At 39.0% G+C, this 23609-nt stretch overlaps 1 pseudogene; it reads right to left on the bottom strand.

The window, feature by feature from the left end:
- Positions 1-7531: 7531 nt before the first annotated feature.
- Positions 7532-23609, bottom strand: part of LOC118841257 — a 66576-nt pseudogene continuing 50498 nt past the window's right edge.

Raw genomic sequence — 23609 nt, 5'->3', positions numbered from 1 at the left:
AGAAAGGTCTGTTGCACCTAGGTGACAATGGAGCACAGCCTAGCACAGGTCCCACTAGCACAGCCCCAGACCCTGCAAACCAGGAGAAGACCTTGGGAGCCACTGAATTAGTAGCAGCAGGAGCTGCTTCTGGAGCTTTCAGCCTGCAGATGGTGAGATTGTTGAATGAATGATCCAAAGGGATTAAAGGTGTCTCTTTGCAGGCACCAATGTAGGACTCTGTTGCCTTGCCCAAACTCGGATCAGGGTTGTAGTCCTGGGTGGCAGTCCCAGGGCAAGGAAGAGCACCAGCACACCAGAGTTTGTGGCCACAAAGGAGTAGGGACCCTTCTCACGGTTCCAGGGCAAAAGAGTCCTTGTCATTCACAGACCAGAGCACAGGCCAAAAGAATAGTCAACATGTCTTTTAACATAATACTACCTTGGAAGAACTGACCATCTTACAATATGGCTGTCACTTTGTACACAGTACATGTCACTTTGGATCAGCCCATGCAAGTCTTTCCAGGTTTTTCTCAGAGTATTCCCCTCCACGTGTCTTTTTTTTTTTCAGGCTTAGCATTTGATTTATTTTTTAGAATATAAATATTGGCTATTTTTGAATGTGATTTAAGGCTATCCTCATAGGACCTTCCTTTGTCTCATCTCCTATCCTATGCATTTTTGATATCATGAAAAGCTGTAGGTAGCTGGAAATGAATAGCACATAAGGCCTGAATGGTAATAACAATGCAAGCTGTTAATATGCAGATTCAATTCAGAATAGCAAATAATTTTAATTATTTTTTACTCAAATAAGAGGCTTTCTACTTCTAGAAAATTAATTTCACATATTATGGTACCAGAGTCCTCTTTATGGTATGATAAAGGATGGTAGGAAGCAGTATTCTATCAAATGATAGTACTTGAGGGCACAAAAACAAAATTATGGAAGGAATTTTAACAGATTTCAGGCAAAGTATGGTTGTAGTATCATAGATTCCAAATGATATGAATGATCAAAAGATAGGAACAATTTTCAGATGAAGTAATCAAAACTATCTATAGCCATATGAACAAATTCTCCAACTCACTATTGATTGAATAAATGCAAGTAAAAACAGTTCTGAGGTACTGCCTCATACTTGTTAGACCAGCTAATAAGACAGAAAGAGAAAATGACTAAAGTAGGAAGATGCATAGGAAAAATGAGCATTAATTCACTGTTGGTGTACTTGTGAACTGATTCAACCATTCTGTAGAGCAATTTAGAACTATGCCCAAAGGGCTATAAGACCATGCATATATATATATATATATATATATCCTTTGACCTAGCAATACTACTACTAGTTCTGTATCCAAAACGAGACTTAAAAAAGGAAAAGTATCTATACGTACAAAAATATTTATAGCAACTCTTCTCCTGGCAAAGAATAGGAAATTGAGGAGATTCCTATCAATTGGGGAATGGATAAACAAACTGTGGCATGTGATTATGATGGAATACTATTGTGTTATAAGAAATGAGGAGGAGGAGGCTCTGAGAAAAAACATGGAAAAACTTGCATGGGGTGATGCAAAGTGAAATGTACTGTGTACAAAGTGACAGCAATACTGTATGATCAGCTGTGAATGATTTAGCTATTCTCAGCAATACAATGATCCAACAGAACTCTGAAGAAATTATGATGAAAAGTACTATCCAACCCCAGGGAAGAAAATGAGAGTGTCTGAATACAGATTCAAGCATGCCTTTTTTATTCTTCTTGAGGGTATTTTTTAGTAATGTTTTCTTTCACAGCATGACTATTTTGGAAATGTTTTGCTTCACTATATATGTATAAGCTGTACCAAATTACTTCACTTTACAACAAAGGGGGTTGGGGAGGGAGGAAGGGAGAGAATTTGGAACTAAAAATTTTAAAATGAATTTTTTCATACAACTGGGGAAAATTAAACTACTAAATATAAAAATTAAATAATTAATTTTTTTAACTTTTCAACAACCATTTTATAGCATTTTGAATTCCAAATTTTTCTCTCTCACCTTTTCCCAAGACAGTAAGCAATTTGAAATAGATTATACAGGTGTAATGATGTTAAACATGCTTCCACATCAGTCATGTTGTAAAACAAGAAGCACAACAAAAGGGAAAAGCCAGAAATTACAAAACACAGAGCTAAAACTGTAAGCTTCAATTTGAATTCAGACTGCCTCATTCTTTCTTTGGTTGCAGATAGCATTTTCCATCATGAGCCTCTTAGAGTTGTCTTCGATCACTGTATTGCTGAGAAGACCTAAGTCAATCACAGCTGATGATCACAAAATGTTGCTGTTACTGTGTACAACATTCTCCTGGTTCTGCTCACTTCAGCAAATATCAGTTCCAGTGAGTTTTTCCGTGTTTTTTTTTAAATCTGCCTGTTCATCACTTCTTATACCACAACAGTTGTTCATTATGTTCATATTGCACAACTTGTTCTGCCATTACAGGGGGCAGAGCCAAGATGGCCACATGAAAACAGCATCTTTCCAGAACTCTCTCACAAATTCTGTCAGATACTTCTAAAAAAGTGAATCTGAGCAGATTTGAGAGAATTAGAAGCCACTAATAGACTGAGTGGGGCAGGAGCACTGGGCACGGAATGGTAACAGACCACACCAGAACACGAGAAGCAGAGTAACCCAGCCAATATGCCAAGCTGAGAGACCTCTGGGCACAAGAAACACGGGAGCAGGAGGAGGCCTAGGGCAGAAGTACCAGCTATGGCAGTAATCTCCAGGCCTCTCAGCCCAGGACAGGAGTATTTTGGAGCTACCAGAGATACTAGAACATAGCCTGCAGCCACAAGAGCAGCTAACCCAGACACAGTCTAAAGGTTTGAAATTTCTGTTCTTGAACTTCTGGGAGCCATGATGTCCAGGTAAAATGGCTCTCCCTCCCTTCCTCAGCCAGATAATGCTCCCTCAGGAGAAACCATGAAATAGAGGGGCCAGAAGTGGTGCTTCAGTAGCCTTGTACCTCAGAAAGCTGGGGAGTTCCCCTCTTATGGTGGCAGAAGGAGATTAGCGCAGGAGAAGAGGTGTCCCAACAGGCCCCACCTCAGCAGAATAGCAGGAGGACCTGAGGCTTAGGGGGGTGGAGTCAGCAATCCTCAACACCAGGGCCCCAGACATGCTTTTGCACAGCCAGGGGAAGTGGCAGACACCAGCAACTGCTGAGACCACCTAAGCTGTAATGCAGGCCTAGAGGAAGAGGATTTCCAGCAGCCAGACCACCCTTCCCCCACACCTCACAATACTAGAGGGCACAGCACACAAAGCCAGTGAGCTCCAGAAGCAGAGATCCACTTTAGAAGCTGGGGGGGGAAAAACAAACACCATGAAAAAGCAAACCAGAAGACCAAAGACTATTGAGTCCTATTATGGAGATAGGGAACATCAAAATACCCATTCAGAAGAGGACAGCATTGACACTATATCCACATCTGAAACCACAAAAGGGAATGTGAGCTTGTCTCTAGCCCCAAAAGCATTCCTGAAAGAATTCAAGGAGGATTTTAAAAACCAGATGTAACCAGAATGGACTTTGATTTCTTTGAATGACTCAGCTTACCTCATTGAGCTTCGCTGGACACTGGGGCTTGCTCTTCCGGGGCAGGAAGCCCAGCGACCATGTCAGGAATCAGAGAACTTCCTGTGTGATGAGTCATGGGGCTGGCTGAGGGGAGGTGTGTTAACCTGGTCTACACTAGGGGGAGGGGCCAAGTCAAGAACCAATCGGCCCTGGTCGTTCAGGTGACACTTGATGATGTCAAAAACTCTATAAGAGGGGAGAGGACAGCTTGAAGATTCTCTCTTCCTTTTCCAATTGGAGCCAGAGACGCCTACAGCCGAAGCTGAGCTGCCAGTAGCAGAGCTGACTGGAGGCTAGTGGGTAATCTTCTTACCGTAGAGGGGAAGCATGTATACGATTTTGCCTTATACCATCTCGTTTCTCTGTGGCCTCCTGGTTACCCTTGTGAGGCGGACTTATTGGGCCTGGAAGCTTTTGATGAAAATATCAAAATGGGGACGCTGGTTTGTGGGCTTGTTACTGTGGAGTGTAAATACATGCTTTAGTCCTCCTGCCTTCTGCCTAGAGAATTCCTTATATCCTGCGGTTCCGGACCTTTTAGGCACATATGAGATTCTCTTTGAAATCATAAATTCTGCCTTCCTAATATACCAGATTAGAGAGGTAAAAGAAGAGAACAAATCTTTAAAAAGTAAAATTAGTGAAATGGTTAATGAGGTTCAGAATATATTTGGAGAGAATAACTCCTTAAAAAGTAAAATTAATCAAATGAAAAAGGAGATACCGAAGATAAATGAAGAAAACAATGTATTAAAATTTAGAATGGGGCAAGTAGAAGCTAATGACTCTATGAAACACCAAGAATCAGTCAAACAAAATCTGAAGAATGAAAAAATAGAAGAAAACTTATTCAGCCATTACTCAGTTGATGAGCATTCCCTCTTTCTAATTTCTAATTCTTTGCTACCAGTTGGTAATTCCTTAATATTTAGTTGTCTTTTTAATGCTGCATCTCCAGCTTTATTTGGTCTCTTCCCTTCCCCTTCTCTTGTGAAGTGGAATTCCCATCTATGAATGATAACACATTCACCAATACTGAGAGGCTTTGATTAATTGATAGAGAACCAAAAGAAGATAGCATACTATCTGTCCTACTTGTACAGTGTTAGAACCACTCTACCACCATAGTCATGCCATACATTTTATTTTTATGTATTTTAGTTATGTTTGCAGGAGTAGTGGTGCATTTGTATTCATAGATCAGTGATAATTTTTGAAAGCTAACTAAGAAAACTTGACATAGCGGGGAATTTAAATGAAGAACAATACAGGATACTTTGTTTTGAGGAGCTTATAGTCTCGATATGGAAAAAGATATATGTGAAAGAATAACTAAAAACTGAAAGGCAATGGAGGTCAAATGAATGGAAGATTACACAAGTGATATAGAAGCCCAAGATTACTGGGGCTTCAGGGAACAAGGAAAGACTTAAGGTAATGAATGCCATCATTTGAATGAGTAAAGAAATGATGAAAGATCATTCCCAGTTAGGAGAACAGTGAGTCTGTGATCAATAGAGGAACAAGGAAGGCGATCTCAAGGGATTGTGTATATAGCAGCCTTTTTTGTTCAGTTCTTCCAAGATGTGGAGAATATTTTATTCTCATCATCATAATAACTCATGTATTTAGCACTTTAAAGTTTAAAAGGTGCTTTCCTCATGATAACCTTAAGAGTTACTGTAAAACAAATATTATCTCCATTTTAAAGAAGATAAAAATGAAGCAAGAGTATTTAAATGGCTTGCCAATGGTAACAAATCATATGGGTTCATACATTTGAAAACAGTATTGAATTCACCTTTTTTGTTGTTGTTGGCTAGCTGTTACGGTTGTGTCCACCTCTTCATGACACCATTTGAGGACTTCTTGGTGAGGTTTCTGAAATGATTTACCATTTCTTTCTCAGCCCAATTTACAGATTAAGAACTAAGGCAAACAGCATTAAGTGACTTGCCAGGGTCACCTAGCTAGTAAGTGTCTAAGACCAGATTTGAACTCAGGAAGATGAGTCTTCCTGATTGTAATGTTAATACAATTTGAAGATCTTCCCATCCATTAATAGGCCCATGTGACCTGTCTGAGTCACATGAATTTGAGTCACATGGAAATGTGAGTCACATGAACCTGTGGTGGGAAGAGCTTGCTCAATGGGTGGAGGAAGGGTGGAGCAGATCTGAGAGGAAGTGAGACAGAGCAGTCAAAGCTGGGAGTGAGAGAGAGACACAGAGCAGCAGCTACCGTGAGTGAGAGAGGGAGTGATTTTGCTTGATGGTGCTTGTGTTGTGGGAAGGCCCTAACAGAGGAAAGGCTTGTAGGTGGTGGTGACCCCTGCATTAATAATGTATATAGATTTCTTTGTTGTTATTATGCACTTGGCTTTCTGGTTTGGGAATAAAGCTTTTGGTTTCACCTTCAATGAAGAAAATTTGTTATATTTTGTGATTCAGAACTATACTGGCATAGTGATAGCAGCCGTAGCCACTATGGGTATTGCATTGGCACTACATTTGGCAAGGAGGATGGGATTGCAAAGTATCAGACCTCTACTTGGAGGCAGGAATATTTTAGGGAACAAAATGGATATCCCAAGATGGGAAGGTTTACTTTTTTCCTCCTAGGCAAGAGAATGGGCTAAAAGCACAAGGCTCTGTGAAAACTGAGAATGAAGGCTACAAAAGGGAGGACCCAGAGATTTAGAAAGATGTTTGCAAGGAATACCAGTAGAACCAGAAAAAGAACTGGCAAGGGTGTGTAGGAGAGGCTGTGTCTTGCTAACAAGTTATCATATTATGTGTAAAAGCAAAGACAAATTACTGGAGGAAAAAGTACAGATGAAAAAGGAGTTAGCTGGTTTCCCTGAGAAGCTTTCTGTGCTACAATGCTCGAACGTGCCTTTAGAACAGCAAGCTAGAAAGTCTCATGTGGTAGAAAAAAAAAAGGAGCTGTGAATTTAGTTCCCCAAAAGAAGCAAAAAAGTACCAAGAAGAAAGTAAATACATTCACTTCCCAGAGCTCTCAATGGTTACACTAGATTTCGGTATGAAGACTCTGATCAGCTAATTGGCAAAATAATAATAATGAGATAATCAAAAGCAATACGTGGCCTATCCAAGTAAATGACACCGATATGACTTTAAGGATAATAGACATTAAACAAAATGTTTTCAGAAATGTCTTTACTGGTTTGTAGCAACACAGTTGTCAAATACAGAATAACAAATGAATGTTTTATTTTCACCAGCTACATGTAAAGACAATTTTAACATTTGTTTCTTTTTTAATTTTAAGTTCCAAATTTTCTTTCTCCCTCCCCCACCTTCCCCATCCTAAAGACTGGAAGCATTTTCATTTAGGTTACATATGATCAATTACATATTACCATAGTAGTGATATTGTGAAAGAAAACACAGACACAAAGGGAAAAAATGACAAAAAAAACAGAAAGTAAAAATGTTTTGCTGAGATCGATTGCAGAATTTTAAAAATAAGTAAAATGCACTTCAAATATTACTACATTCACTACTAATTATTAAGGACTATTGTTGATAAGAATAATGAACAATCAATTTGTGGTTTCTCCATGTACATGGATTGCATCACTATAGCCTAATAATATCAAGTGGTACTAATCTATTTGGGGGTTATTTCATTTAGAATGTGCTCAGTTAGATCATTTTATGTGACACTTGACACAATTGAACATTATACAATGGTCCTCAGACTCCAAAAGACCATCTGAAATATCTAAGTACTCATCTCCCTGGTTTACAAAAACATCTTTTTCTTTGTTTGCTTCATAAGGTAAATTAAGTTCCTCTTAAAACCTAGGATTCCATGTCTTTGAACTCTAGAAGAGAAATCTGGGGCATGACTGTAGATAGGAATAAGTAGAATGAGAAGGAGAATTTCTAGTATTGGTTTGTCTATTTGGTCCTTGATACACCCTGCAGGACGATGGGTAGAGTTGGTGAAAGGAATGGCCGCTTGCTCAGCTTCAGAGGAACCTGCACCAATTAAGGAAAATATTAGAATTCAATAACTTTTCAATACCAAACAACAGAGGGAAAGAGAACTAGTTACAAATATTAATTATATCCAATGGAAAATAAGATTATAGAAATGAAGACAGAGCAGCTAGGTGGCACAGTGAGTCAAGCACCAGCCCTGGAGTCAGGAGGTCCTGAGTTCAAATTTGGCCTCAGACAATTAATGCACTTAATAACTATGTGACCTTGGGCAAGTCACACAACTCCAACTGCCCTGCCTTCCACACTCCAAAAAAAAAAAAAGAAATCAAGACAAAACTAGCTACAATGTCATGCAAAGGAGTGTTAGATTGATATGATTGTAATAGAGACACAATGTAGGTTTGATCTCAGAGACTAAGAAAATAGACAATCAGTGAATAAATATATATTAGCTATATACTTAAGTTATATTAATACTAGTAAGTCATAGTATAGAATCAAGAGTCTTGCTGAAATTAAGAGATTTTATTCACCCCAATTATCTTTAATACTGCATATTTTTTTCTCATAAAACAAAGGAATTAAAAGGGGGCTACTATTATTGGTCTTCAAAAACTATACTGTTTGCAACCAAGAATTTTGTGTCTAAGTTACTCTTACTATAGTTAAATCAAATTAATTAAATAGGAAAAAACACTTTATTTCTCTCTTGGCCTTCTGTATATTTCCATCCTAATAATAGTAAGCTAATCCTTAATAGCCTACTATCAAGAAACAGGCAAATTGTGTTGAATAAAATTTGTCCACGTGACATAGGATACTTCTCTACTTTGAAAATAAAATCATCTCAACAAAACCCATCCTAAGTATTAAAACAAAAGATGTGACTCCTCACCTGTGTCTCTTTACACGTTCTGAAGGAAAATTCCTGCAGGAGTCGGCTAGTTGCAACTCTTATGTTCATAAGTGCAAATCTCATCCCAATGCAGTTTCGGGGACCAGCACCAAAGGGCAGGTACACATAGGGGTTAATGCTCCCTTTGTTGTCCTTGCTGAATCTAGTTTTTTCAACATGGCAAGAGAAAAGAGATGAGTGGAAAAAAGAAGATATAAGTCTTGTCAGAAGAACAATGAATCAGATTCTGAAACAGATGCATCTATCCATCAACCAAAAAACATTTATTTAGTGCCTGCTATTTCCCAGGCACTCTGCTAAGTTCTGGGGATACATAAAGAGGCAAAAGACATTCCTTGACCTCAAGGAGTTTAAAATCCAATGGGAGAGTCAATATGCAAAAAAAATCTATATGGGATAAATGGGAAATAATTAAAAAAGAGAAACCACAGGAATTAAGAGGGATTGAGGGAAGGTTTCTGTACAAGGTAAGATTTGTATTGGGACTCGAAGCCAGGGAGGTCAGAAGTCAGAATAGAGCAGGTTGTGCATTGTAGGCAAAGAGAACAGCTAGAGAACATATTTGGAGCTGAGATGGAATTTCTTGTTTGTGGAACAGCAAAACATTCAGTGAAATTGGAAGAAAATATAAGTGTCAGGGCATACTGTGGAAGAAGAATGAAAAGGTATAAGAGGGTTAGGGTATAAGGAGTTTGCAATGCCAAATTTTGTATTTGTTCCTGGAGGCACTAGCAAGCTGTAGCCAGAATGGACTTTGTTTTCTTTGAATGACTCAGCTTGCCTCGTTGAGCTTCCCTAGATGCTGGGGCTTGCTCTTCCGGGGCAGGAGGCCCAGCGACCATGCCAGGGATCAGAGAGCTTCCTGTGTGATGAGTCGTGGGGCTGGCTGAGGGAGGTGTGTTAACGTGGTCTACGCTAGGGGGAGGGGCCAAGTCAAGAACCAATCCGCCCTGGTCGTTCAGGTGGCGCTTGATGATGTCAAAAACTCTATAAGAGGGGAGAGGACAGCTTGAAGATCCTCCTTTCCTTTCCCAGTTGGAGCCAGAGACGCCTACAGCCGAAGCTGAGCAGCTGGTAGCAGAGCTGACTAGAGGCTAGTGGGTAATATTCTTACCTTACAGGGGAAGCATGTATACGATTTTGCCTTATACCATCTCGCTTCTCTGTGGCCTCCTGGTTACCCTTGTAAGGCGGACTTATTGGGTCTGGAAGCTTTTGATGAAAATATCAAAATGGGGACGCTGGTTTGTGGGCTTGTTATTGTGGAGTGTAAATACATGCTTTAGTTCTCCTGCATTCTGCCTAGAGAATTCCTTATATCCTGCGGTTCCAGACCTTTCAGGCACATATGAGATTCTCTTTGAAATCATAAATTCTGCCTTCCTAATATATTTGGCGATGAAGTGGATGGGATCTCTAGATATAAGATCTCTATTCAGAAGCAGAAGAACTTCAGAGGAAGAGACGAATATCCCAGGGTGGGAGGATTCATTTTATTCCTCCTTAGCAAAGGAATTGGCTAAAAAAGCTGGACCCTGGGGGGGCAAAGCCAAGATGGCCGCATGAAGGCAGCGTCTTACCGGAGCTCTCTCACAAGGTCTGTCAGATTCCTATAAAAAAGTGAATTTGAGCAGAAGTGAGAGAGTCAGAAACCCCGAGCAGTCTGCATGGGGCAAATTTCTGAGCTGGGAGAGTCTGAAAGGCCGGAGGCACGAACCTGTAGGCTCGGAGAGTGCTCTGTGCGGAGCTGCTCCAGACCAAAGCGGAATCGGCTGGCCGGGAAATCCATGTGGGAGACGGGCTGGGAGAAAGCTGGGTGCCCGAAACGGGCGGAGATCCCCAGGCCTCCCAACACAGGAGGGCAGTCTGTGGAAGCGACGAGAGGCAGCGCAACACCACCCATAAAACACAGTCTCCAGAAGTTTGCAGCCCAAACATATTAAACGCGGCTTCTTGAACTTCCAGGAGTTCTTAATGTCCAGGTAAACAGCTCTAATCCCTCCCCTCCCCACCCAGAGAATCCCTTGGGGGAAAAAAAAGAACCCTAGAACTGAGCAGAAAGTAGTGGGGCTTCAGTGGTCAAATAGCAGAAGTTCATTAGTCCCATAGGGGCAGAGTCGGCAGGGGTCAACGCCAGGAGCCCAGACATAACCTTGCTCCCCCAGGGGAAGTGCCAGACATAAGCTCAAACAACAAACAGCTGAGACCATTGCTGAAAAGCAAGTGCTGGAGAGCACCCACAGGGAGTGAGACCCCAGGGAGCCAGACCCCTCCCCACACCTCAGGAAACTGAAGGTTATAATTCTAGACTCACAACCCCGAGAATAAGAAAGCTGGGACAGAAAGCCCTGAGGCCCACAGACAGAAATTCGTTGTAAAGCCAGCAAAAGGCAAACCAATATGAAGAAGAACACAAAAAAACCAAGGACAATAGATTCTTTTTATGGAGACAGGCAAGATCAAAATACAAATATCCAAGGGGAAAGTAACGATACTGTAAATACATCAGATACCTCAAAAGGTAATATGAACTGGTCTCCAGCCCAAAAATCCCTGCTGGAAGAGCTAAAGGAGGATTTTAAAAACCAAATTAGGGAGCTAAAAGAGAATATGGAAAAAATGGAAAAAAAATTCACTGATGAAATCAAGTCCCTAAAGAATAAGATTGGCGAAAAGGATACGGAGATTCAGATTCTAGAGAGAGAAAAGGACAGCCTGAGAGGCAAAATCAACTAATTGGAAAAGGAGACTCAAAAGCAAAATGTAAACACTAACTCATTAAAAATTAGACTTGAGCAAGTGGAAGCTAATGAATCTATGAGGCACCAAGAAGTAATAACACAAAACGTAAAGAATGAAAAAATAGAAAAAAATGTGAAATATCTGATTGGCAAAACAACTGACCTGGAAAATAGATCCAGGAGAGACAATTTGAGAGTTATTGGTCTACTGGAAATCCACTATGAAAAAAAGAGCCTTGACAGTATCTTCGAAGAAATTATCAAAGACAACTGCCCAGAGGTCCTAGAACCAGAGGGCAAAATAGGCATTGAAAGAATTCACCGATCACCCCCTGAAAGAGATCCCAAACTGAAAACACCAAAAAATATTATAGCCAAATTTCAGAACTATAAACTCAAGGAGAAAATACTGCAAGCAGCCAAAAAGAAGCAATTCAAATATCATGGAACTACAGTCAGGATCACGCAGGATCTCTCAGCTTCCACATTAAAAGACAGGAGAAATTGGAATATGATATTCCGAAGGGCAAAGGAGCTGGGACTACAACCAAGGATCAACTACCCAGCAAAACTAAGCATGATTTTCCAGGCAAGGCGATGGACATTCAATGAAATAAGGGAATTCCAGACCTTCCTGATGAAAAGGCCAGAACTCAATGGAAAATTTGATCTCCAAATACAAAACTCAAGAGAGACATGAAAAGGTAACCAGGGGGAAAAACCCCACAAACCTTAATAACCAATAAGGGCAGGATGTTTACATATTTATGTGGGATTATATCATCTTATGTATGTTTTATATATATAAATATATATATATATATATATATATATATATATATATATACACACAGACACACACACACAGACACACACATATATAAGTCATTCTTGTGAATGGTACAGCTATTATGACAAATGAAAGGGATATACATAGGTTGTGAATGCCTGTATAAATTAACTGATGTAAAGATATAAAATATAAGTAAGAGATATAAAGGGAGGGCTATAACAGAAGTGGTAAGGAGGTAGTAGAAAAGGGTAAATTACACCAAATGAAGTGGCACAAAAACATATTAGAGGAAAAGAAGGGAGGGAGAAGAGCAGTATTTGACCTTTACTGTCATCTGATCTAGTTCAAGAAGGGAATAACATACTCTGATAAGTTTAGAAATCTAACTCGTCCTACGGGAAGTGGGAGGGTAAGGGGGGAAAAATGGAGGGGGGTTGGTCAGAAGGGAGAGGAGAAGTAGCAAGTGGGTAACGGTAAGATAAGGGAGGGGAATAAAGAGGGAGGGTTAACTGAGGAAAGCGGCAGTCAAAAGCAAAACTTTGTTGAGGAGGAGAAGGGGAAAGGGAGAATAAAAGCATAAACAGGGGGAATTAGGATGGAGAAAAAGACACAGATAGAAATCATAACCCTGAACGTGTAGGGGATGAACATTCTCACAAAAGAGAAGCAGATAGCAGAATGGATTAAAAACCATAATCCTACAATATGCTGTTTACAAGAAATGCATTTGCAACAGGGGGATACACATAGGGTAAAGATAAAAGGCTGGAGTAAAATATATTGGGCCTCAGCTAAAGTAAAAAAAGCAGGTGGGGCAATCCTAATCTCGGACAAAGCAAAAGTAAAGATAGATTTAATTAAAAGAGATAAGGAAGGACATTATATCCTGCTAAAAGGCACCTTAAACACGGAAGAAATTTCATTGCTTAACATATATGCACCAAGTGGTAAGGCACACAAATTCTTAGAGGACAGGTTAAGGGAGTTACAGGAAGAAATAGACAGCAAAACTATAATATTGGGAGACCTCAACCTCCCCCTTTCTGAACTTGATAAATCTAACCTCAAAATAAATAAGAAAGAAGTTAAGGAGGTAAACAGAATTTTAGAAAAAGCACATATGATAGACCTCTGGAGAAAACTGAATGGGGATATAAGGAATATACTTTCTTCTCAAAAGTACATGTCACATACTCAAAAATTGACCATGTACTAGGGCATAAAAACCTCACAATGCAGTGCAGAAAAGCAGAAGTAGTCAATGCATCCTTTTCAGATCATGATGCAATCACAATCATTTTCAATAAAGTACCATGGAAAAATAAGCTAAAAACTAATTGGAAACTAAATAATTTAATTCTAAAGAATGAGTGGGCCAAAGAACAAATCAGAGAAACAATTAATAATTTCATTCAAGAGAATGACAATAATGAAACAACATACCAAAACTTATGGGATGCAGCAAAAGCAGTTCTTAGGGGAAGTTTTATATCTCTAAAGGCCTACACGAATAAAATAGGGAAAGAGGAGATCAATGATCTGGGCATACAGCTGAAAAAGCTAGAAAAAGAGCAAATTGAAAACCCCCAATTAAATACCAAATTAGAAATACTGAAAATCAAAGGAGAGATCAATAAAATTGAAACCAAGAAAACTATTGAATTAATAAATAAAACAAAGAGCTGGTTTTATGAAAAAACCAATAAAATTGATAAAACTTTGGCCAATTTGATTAAAAAAAAGGAAGAAAAAAATCAAATTACCAGTATCAAAAATGAAAAGGGTGAAGTCACCTCTAATGAAGAGGAAATCAAAACAATGATTAGGAATTATTTTGCCCAACTGTATGCCCATAAATTTGACAACCTTAGAGATATGAATGAATAACTACAGAAGCATAAACTGCCCAAGCTAACAGAGAAGTAAGTGAAATTTCTTAATAACCCCATCTCAGAAAAAGAAATTGAGCATGCCATCAATGAACTCCCTAGGAAAAAATCTCCAGGGCCAGATGGTTTTACATGTGAATTCTATCAAACATTTAAAGAACAACTAATTCCAATACTTTGTAGACTATTTGGGAAATAAGTGAAGAAAGAGTCCTACCAAATTCTTTTTATGACACAAATATGGTACTAATGGCCAAACCAGGTAGAGTTAAAACAGAGAAAGAAAATTATAGACCAATTTCTCTAATGAATATTGATGCAAAAATTTTAAATAAAATATTAGCAAAAAGATTGCAGCAACTCATTGCGAGAATAATACACTATGACCAGGTAGGATTTATTCCAGGAATGCAAGGCTGGTTTAATATTAGGAAAACTATTAGCATAATTGACCATATCAACAACAAAACTAGCAGAAACCATATGATCATCTCAATAGACACAGAAAAAGTCTTTGAGAAAGTATAACACCCATTCCTATTAAAAACACTAGAAAGCATAGTAATAAGTGGAACCTTCCTCAAAATTATAAGTAGCATCTACCTAAAACCATCGACAAGCATTATTTGCAATGGGGATAAACTAGATGCATTCCCAATAAGATCAGGGGTGAAACAAGGATGTCCATTATCACCCCTATTATTCAATTTGGTACTAGAAACTTTAGCTGTAGCAATAAGAGAAGAAAAAGAAATTGAAGGAATTAGAATAGGAAAAGAAGAAACTAAATTATCACTTTTGGCAGATGATATGATGATTTATCTAGAGAATCCTAGGGAATCAAGTAAAAAACTACTTGGAATAATAAACAACTTTAGCAAAGTTGCAGAATATAAAAAAAACCCACATAAATCCTTAGTGTTCCTATACACTACTGACAAAGCCCAACAGCAAGAGATAGAAAGAGAAATTCCATTCAAAGTTACTGAAGGCACTATAAAATATTTGGGAGTCTATTTGCCAAGACAAACCCAGGGCCTATATGAACATAACTATGAAACACTTTTCACGCGAATAAAATCAGATCTAAATAAATGGAAAAATATCAGTTGCTCACGGTTAGGCCGAGCTAATATAATAAAAATGACAATTTTACCTAAATTAATCTATCTATTCAGTGCCATACCAATCGAACTACCAAAAAATTTTTTTACTGAGCTGGACAAAATAATAACAAAATTCATTTGGAAAAACAAGAGGTCTAGAGTATCTAGGATATTAATGAAAAGACATGCTAGAGAAGGTGGCTTAGCCACAGCAGATATTAAACTGTACTACACAGCAGCAGTCATCAAAACTGCCTGGTACTGGTTAAGAAACAGGGGTGTGGATCAGTGGAATAGGATAGGTACACAAGTAGGAGAAATAAACAAGTTTAGCAATCTACTCTTTGATAAACTCAAAGAGACCAGCTTCTGGGCTAATAATTCACTATTTCACAAAAACTGTTGGGAAAATTGGAAAATGGTAGGGCAAAAACTGGGCATAGACCAATATCTTACACCACATACCAAAATAAAGTCAAAGTGGGTTCATGAGTTAGGAGTAAAAGCTGATACTATAAGTAATTTGGGAAAGCAAGGAATAGTTTACTTATCAGATTTATGGAAAAGTAAAGAATTCATGACCCAACAAGAGATAGAGAGCATTACAAAATGCAAAATGGATAATTTTGATTAAGTCAAATTGAAATGTTTTTGTACAAAAAAAGCCAATGCAACAAGAATTAGGAGGGAAGCAGAAAATTGGGAGAAAATCTTTACAACTAGTATCTCTGATAAAGGCCTCATTTCTAAAATATACAGGGAACTAGGCCAAATATATAGGAATACAAGCCATTCCCCAATTGAGAAATGGTCAAAGGATATTAACAGGCAGTTTTCAGAGGAAGAAATTAAAGCTATGTATAGGCATATGAAAAAATGCTCTGGATCACTACTGATTAGAGAAATGCAAATCAAAACAACTCTTAGATACCACATCTCTCCTGTCAGATTGGCTAAAATAACAAAACAGGAAAATGATAAATGCTGGAAAGGATGTGGGGAAATTGGAACATTGTTGCATTGCTGGTGGAGTTGTGAGCTGATCCAGCCATTTTGGAGAGCAGTTTGGAACTATGCCCAAAGGGCTATAGATATGTTCATACCCTTTGACCCAGCAATACCACTTCTAGGTTTGTATCCCAAAGAAATCACACAAGCGGGAAAAGGACCCATATGTACAAAAATATTTATAGCAGCTCTTTTTGTGGTAGCTAAGAATTGGAAATCAAAGGGATGCCCATCAGTTGGGGAATGGCTGAACAAGCTGTGGTATATGAAGGTGATGGAATACTATTGTGCCATAAGAAATGGGGATGATGCAGACTTCGTAACAACCTGGAAAAACCTACACGACATAATGCTGAGTGAGCGGAGCAGAGCCAGGAGAATGTTGTGCACAGCCACAGATATATGGATCCCGTGAGGACCAGCCCAGACATACTGCGCTCTTCTCAGCAACCTAAGGGGCAAAGACAACTCCAGGGGACTCAAGATGGAGAATGCTATCTTCATCCAGAGAAAGAACTGTGAAGTTTGAACACAGATCGAGGCGCACTACATGCTCGCCTTTTTTGCTTCTCTTTTGTTTTTGTTTTTGGGTTTTTTCTTTTGGATCTGTTTCTTCTTTCTCATGATTCATTCCATTGGTCAAAATTCTTCTCCACAACTTAACTAGTGCATAAATTAATTCAATGCGAAGTTATACATGACAGTTATATGAGATTCCATGTGGTCTTGGGGAGGGAGGGGGGAGGGAGGGGAGAAAATCTGGAACTCAAAACTATGTAGAACCGTATGTGGTAAACTAAAAATAAATAAAGAAATTTTTAAAAAAAGCCAGACCCCGTGAAAACTGGGAACCAAGGCTACAGAGAGGAGATCATAAGGATTTGGAAAGGTGTTTACAAGAGGTTGGGATTCAGTCAGTGGCATCACTATCTAGGCAAAGCTGGATAGTGTTATCAGCCTACCGGCTAGTATATGAAAGATTGAGATTAAGTGAAAGAGATGGGGGCACTCCTACCCCACAGCAAGAAGGGGAATCTCAGATAGCAGAAGAACAAATTGCTGCTCAAGAACCCACTGACTCAGATGAGAACTTTTCTATTAATGTGGCTAGGAGAACAGGAGGCCAAATAAGCCAAGAGTGCATCCTAACTCAGCCCAGACCAAGCCTGACTGCCTGCTTTGTCCTTGCCATGGTGGCAGGGGAAGCGAGTGGGGGGAAAATGAAACAATGTTAGGGGCTGAGACAGAAAACGCTACTAGGGTTCAGGACATCCCTTGCACAGAGAATGGGAGATGGTTAAATACTCAGACAAGCGTTCGTCCCGTAGAGAGGAAGAGGACAGAAACCTGAGGTGGCAATTTAGTTATGAGGGAATTTCAGGAAGATTTCTCACCACAAGAGGTCACAGATATTTTGAGATTCAGCCAAAGAGTAGGAGAACCATTAATATCTTGGATGGTAAGGCTCAGTGATCAAGGGGCCGGTGGAATATCAGTAGATAAGAGGGACTGTATGAGATTCATAGGTATCAGCCATGATCCTCTAGTTCAGCAAGCTTTTAGGGAACATCATCAGCGAGGAGATGATGCTAGCAGGACTACTCTGTTGGCATTAGCTGCTGCGGGATGCAATAAGAGATATACTAATGATTTTATGTGGCCCACTGAGCACAGACCCTGGTGTTCACTTAAAGATTGTATCATGAGACTAAAGGAGGAGGCAATGAAGACTGCTATTATGACAGGAACTGCAGACAAATATTACAATGATCCCATAGGAATCACTCATAGGAATTTAATAATTAGGACAGCTCCCCCTGCTTATAAACAACTAATTTTGAATCTGTTACTTGGGGAAGTAGGGACCCATCTTACAGAGGTGATAAATAAGATTTTACAGTTACATGACTTAGGAGACTGGGGAAGGGATAGATCTCCTCGAGAGAGAAGGGTGAATAGCCAGCAAACTTGGCGCCAAAATGGAGTGACAAGAAAAGAAATGTTCACTGCTCTATTGAGAGCAGGGGTAGGTTTTGAAATGATAGATGGCATTCCAACCAATGAATTGTACAGGATGTACTGAGATAAAGGACTCGATAACAGGAGAGATAGGGAAATAAGAACTGCCCCTGCAAATGCTACAGATGTTGAACCTTCATACCCAAGTGAATCACAAGCTAGGGAATACTAGGAAACAGGCCAGGCCCCAGCCCAAATTAAGGAAATATGTAAGCTGGATTGCAGACCTCACATTAACTTGACCATGTATTGGAAAAATGGGTCAAGTACAGTAACTAGGGCATTAATAGACACTGGGGCCAATTAGGAGGGACTGAAATATCAGCCAGACAAGTTAAATTGATGATGAAAATTGGACAGTTCTGCATCTATTGAGATGATCATATGGTTTCTGCTAGTTTTTTTGTTGATATGGTCAATTATGCTAATAGTTTTCCTAATATTGAACCAGCCTTGCATTCCTGGAATAAATCCTACCTGGTCATAATGTATTATTCTCGTAATGAGTTGCTGCAATCTTTTTGCTAATATTTTATTTAAAATTTTTGCATCAATATTCATTAGAGAAATTGGTCTATAATTTTCTTTCTCGGTTTTGACTATACCTGGTTTGGGTATTAGTACCATATTTGTGTCATAAAAAGATTTTGGTAGGACTCCTTCTTCACCTATTTTCCCAAATAGTCTACAAAGTATAGGAATTAGTTGTTCTTTAAATGTTTGATAGAATTCACATGTAAAACCATCTGGCCCTGGAGATTTGTTCCTAGGGAGTTCATTGATGGCATGCTCAATTTCTTTTTCTGAGATGGGGTTATTAAGAAATTTCACTTCCTTCTCTGTTAGCCTGGGCAGTTTATGTTTTTGTAGATATTCATTCTTATCTCTAAGGTTGTCAAATTTATGGGCATACAGTTGGGCAAAATAATTCCTAATTATTGTTTTGATTTCCTCTTCATTAGAGGTGACCTTACCCTTTTCATTTTTGATACTGGTAATTTGATTTTCTTCTTTCTTTTTTTTAATCAAATTGGCCAAAGGTTTATCAATTTTATTGGTTTTTTCATAAAACCAGCTCTTTGTTTTATTTATTAATTCAATAGTTTTCTTGGTTTCAATTTTATTAATCTCTCCTTTGATTTTCAGTATTTCTAATTTGGTATTTAATTGGGGGTTTTCAATTTGCTCTTTTTCTAGCTTTTTCAGCTGTATGCCCAGATCACTGATCTCCTTTTTCCTATTTTATTCGTGTAGGCCTTTAGAGATATAAAACTTCCCCTAAGAACTGCTTTTGCTGCATCCCATAAGTTTTGGTATGTTGTTTCATTATTGTCATTCTCTTGAATGAAATTATTAATTGTTTCTCTGATTTGTTCTTTGGCCCACTCATTCTTTAGAATTAAATTATTTAGTTTCCAATTAGTTTTTAGCTTATTTTTCCATGGTACTTTATTGAAAATGATTGTGATTGCATCATGATCTGAAAAGGATGCATTGACTACTTCTGCTTTTCTGCACTGCATTGTGAGGTTTTTATGCCCTAGTACATGGTCAATTTTTGAGTATGTGCCATGTACTTTTGAGAAGAAAGTATATTCCTTATATCCCCATTCAGTTTTCTCCAGAGGTCTATCATATGTGCCTTTTCTAAAATTCTGTTTACCTCCTTAACTTCTTTCTTATTTATTTTGAGGTTAGATTTATCAAGTTCAGAAAGGGGGAGGTTGAGGTCTCCCAATATTATAGTTTTGCTGTCTATTTCTTCCTGTAACTCCCTTAACCTGTCCTCTAAGAATTTGTGTGCCTTACCACTTGGTGCATATATGTTAAGCAATGAAATTTCTTCCGTGTTTAAGGTGCCTTTTAGCAGGATATAATGTCTTTCCTTATCTCTTTTAATTAAATCTATCTTTACTTTTGCTTTGTCTGAGATTAGGATTGCCCCACCTGCTTTTTTTACTTTAGCTGAGGCCCAATATATTTTACTCCAGCCTTTTATCTTTACCCTATGTGTATCCCCCTGTTGCAAATGCATTTCTTGTAAACAGCATATTGTAGGATTATGGTTTTTAATCCATTCTGCTATCTGCTTCTCTTTTGTGAGAATGTTCATCCCCTACACGTTCAGGGTTATGATTTCTATCTGTGTCTTTTTCTCCATCCTAATTCCCCCTGTTTATGCTTTTATTCTCCCTTTCCCCTTCTCCTCCTCAACAAAGTTTTGCTTTTGACTGCCGCCTTCCTCAGTTAACCCTCCCTCTTTATTCCCCTCCCTTATCTTACCGTTACCCACTTGCTACTTCTCCTCTCCCTTCTGACCAACCCCCCTCCATTTTCCCCCCCTTACCCTCCCACTTCCCGTAGGACGAGTTAGATTTCTAAACTTATCAGAGTATGTTATTCCCTTCTTGAACTAGATCAGATGACAGTAAAGGTCAAATACTGCTCTTCTCCCTCCCTTCTTTTCCTCTAATATGTTTTTGTGCCACTTCATTTGGTGTAATTTACCCTTTTCTACTACCTCCTTACCACTTCTGTTATAGCCCTCCCTTTATATCTCTTACTTATATTTTATATCTTTACATCAGTTAATTTATACAGGCATTCACAACCTATGTATATCCCTTTCATTTGTCATAATAGCTGTACCATTCACAAGAATGACTTATATATGTGTGTGTGTGTGTGTGTGTGTGTGTGTGTGTGTGTGTATATATATATATATATATATATATAACATACATAAGATGATATAATCCCACATAAATATGTAAACATCCTGCCCTTATTGGTTATTAAGGTTTGTGGGGTTTTTCCCCCTGGTTACTTTTTTATGTCTCTCTTGAGTTTTGTATTTGGAGATCAAATTTTCCATTGAGTTCTGGCCTTTTCTTCAGGAAGGTCTGGAATTCCCTTATTTCATTGAATGTCCATCGCCTTGCCTGAAAAAGTATGCTTAGTTTTGCTGGGTAGTTGATCCTTGGTTGTAGTCCCAGCTCCTTTGCCCTTCGGAATATCATATTCCAATTTCTCCTGTCTCTTAATGTGGAAGCTGAGAGATCCTGCGTGATCCTGACTGTAGTTCCACGATATTTGAATTGTTTCTTTTTGGCTGCTTGCAGTATTTTCTCCTTGAGTTTATAGTTCTGAAATTCGGCTATAATATTTCTTGGTGTTTTCAGTTTGGGATCTCTTTCAGGGGGTGATCGGTGAATTCTTTCAATGACTATTTTGCCCTCTGGTTCTAGGACCTCTGGGCAGTTATCTTTGATAATTTCTTCGAAGATACTGTCAAGGCTCCTTTTTTCATCGTGGATTTCCGGTAGACCAATAACTCTCAAATTGTCTCTCCTGGATCTATTTTCCAGGTCAGTTGTTTTCCCAATCAGGTATTTCACATTTTTTTTCTATTTTTTCATTCTTGACGTTTTGCTTTACTACTTCCTGGTGCCTCATAGATTCATTAGCTTCCACTTGCTCAACTCTAATTTTTAATGTGTTAGTGTTTTCATTTTGCTTTTGAGTCTCCTTTTCCATTTGGTTGATTTTACCTCTCAGGGTGTCATTTTCTCTCTTTAGATTCTGTATCTCCGTAGCCATTTCACCAATCTCATTCTTTAGGGACTTGATTTCGTCTTCTTTTAGCTCCCTAATTTGGTTTTTAAAATCCTCCTTTAGCTCTTCCAGCAGGGATTTTTGGGCTGGAGACCAGTTCATATTACCTTTTGAGGTATCAGACACGTCTATAGTGTCATTGCCGCCCTCTTCCTTATTGATATTTTGATCCTGCCTGTCTCCATAAAAAGAATCTATTGTCCTTGGTTTTTTTGTGTTCTTCTTCATGTTTATTGTTTTGCCTTTTCCTGGCGTTACAACGAATTTCTATCTTTGGGCCTCAGGACTCTGTCCCAGCTTTCTTATTCTGGGGGTTGTGAGTCTAGAATTATAGCCTTCAGTTTCCTGAGGTGTGGGGAGGGGCCTGGCTGCCTGGTGTCTCACTCCCTATGGGTGCTCTCCAGCACTTGCTTATCAGCAATGGTCTCAGCTGTTTGTTGTTTGAGCTGATGACTGTCACTTCCCCTGGGGGAGCAAGATTACATCTAGGCTCCTGGTGTTGACCCCTGCTGACTCTGCCCCTCTGGGACTAATGAGCTTCTTCTATTTGTCCTGTGAGGCCCCACTACTTTCTCCTCTGTTTCAGTTCTCTTTTTTTTTTCTGAGGAATTCTCTGGGTAGGGGGGGGGGAGGGATCAGAGCCATTTACCTGGCCATTGAGTCTTCTGGAAGTTCAAGAAGCGAAGTTCCTGGGCTGGAAGTGTCAAGAGTTGGTGTTTTCCCAGCCAGTGGCATTGTGCTGCCTCTCTCGCTGCCACAGACTGCCGTCCTGTGTTGGGAGTCCTCGGGATCTCCGCCAGTTTTGGGCGCCCAGCTTTCTCCCAGCCTGTCTCCCACGTGAATTTCCCGGCCGGCCGCTTCCACTTTGGTCTAGAGCAGCTCCGCAGCCGAGCACTCTCCGAACCTACAGGTTCGTGTCTTCAGCCTTTCAGACTCTCCCAGCTCGGAAATTTGCCCCACGCAGACTGCTCGCGGTTTCTGACTCTCTCACATCTGCTCAAATTCACTTTTTTATGGGAATCTGACAGACCTTGTGAGAGAGCTCCGGTAAGACGCTGCCTTCATGCGGCCATCTTGGCTTTGACAAAGTACAACACCCATTCCTATTAAAAACACTAGTAAGCATAGGAATAAGTGGAACTTTCCTTAAAATTATAAATAGTATCTACCTAAAACCATCGACAAGCATTATCTGTAATGAGGATAAGCTAGATGCATTCCCAATAAGATCAGGGGTGACACAAGGATGTCCATTATCACCCTTATTATTCAATTTGGTACTAGAAACTTTAGCTGTAGCAATAAGAGAAGAAAAAGGAATTGAAGGAATTAGAATAGGGAAAGCAGAAACTAAATTATCACTTTTTGCACATGATATGATGATTTATGTAGAGAACCCTAGAGAATCAAGTAAAAAACTACTTGAAATAATAAACAACTTTAGCAAAGTTGCAGGATATAAAATAAACCCACATAAATCCTCAGCATTCCTATACATTACTGACAAAGCCCTACAGCAAGAGATAGAAAGAGAAATTCCATTCAAAGTTACTATAGACACTATAAAATATTTGGGAGTCTATTTGCCAAGACAAACCCAGGGCCTATATGAACGTAACTATGACACACTTTTCACGCGAATAAAATCAGATCTAAATAAATGGAAAAATATCAGTTGCTCATGGTTAGGCTGAGCTAATACAATAAAAATGACAATTTTACCTAAATTAATCTATCTATTCAGTGCCATACCAATCGAACTACCAAAAAATTATTTTACTGAGCTGGACAAAAAAATAACAAAATTCATCTGGAAAAACAAGAGGTCTAGAATATCTAGGGTATTAATGAAAAGACATGCTAGAGAATGTGGCCTTGCCATACCAGACATTAAACTGTACTACACAGCAGCAGTCATCAAAACTGCCTGG

Source organism: Trichosurus vulpecula, chromosome 1 (genome assembly GCF_011100635.1).
Source record: "Trichosurus vulpecula isolate mTriVul1 chromosome 1, mTriVul1.pri, whole genome shotgun sequence".
NCBI lineage: Eukaryota > Metazoa > Chordata > Mammalia > Diprotodontia > Phalangeridae > Trichosurus > Trichosurus vulpecula.
This window is presented reverse-complemented; position numbering and strand designations above follow the sequence as displayed.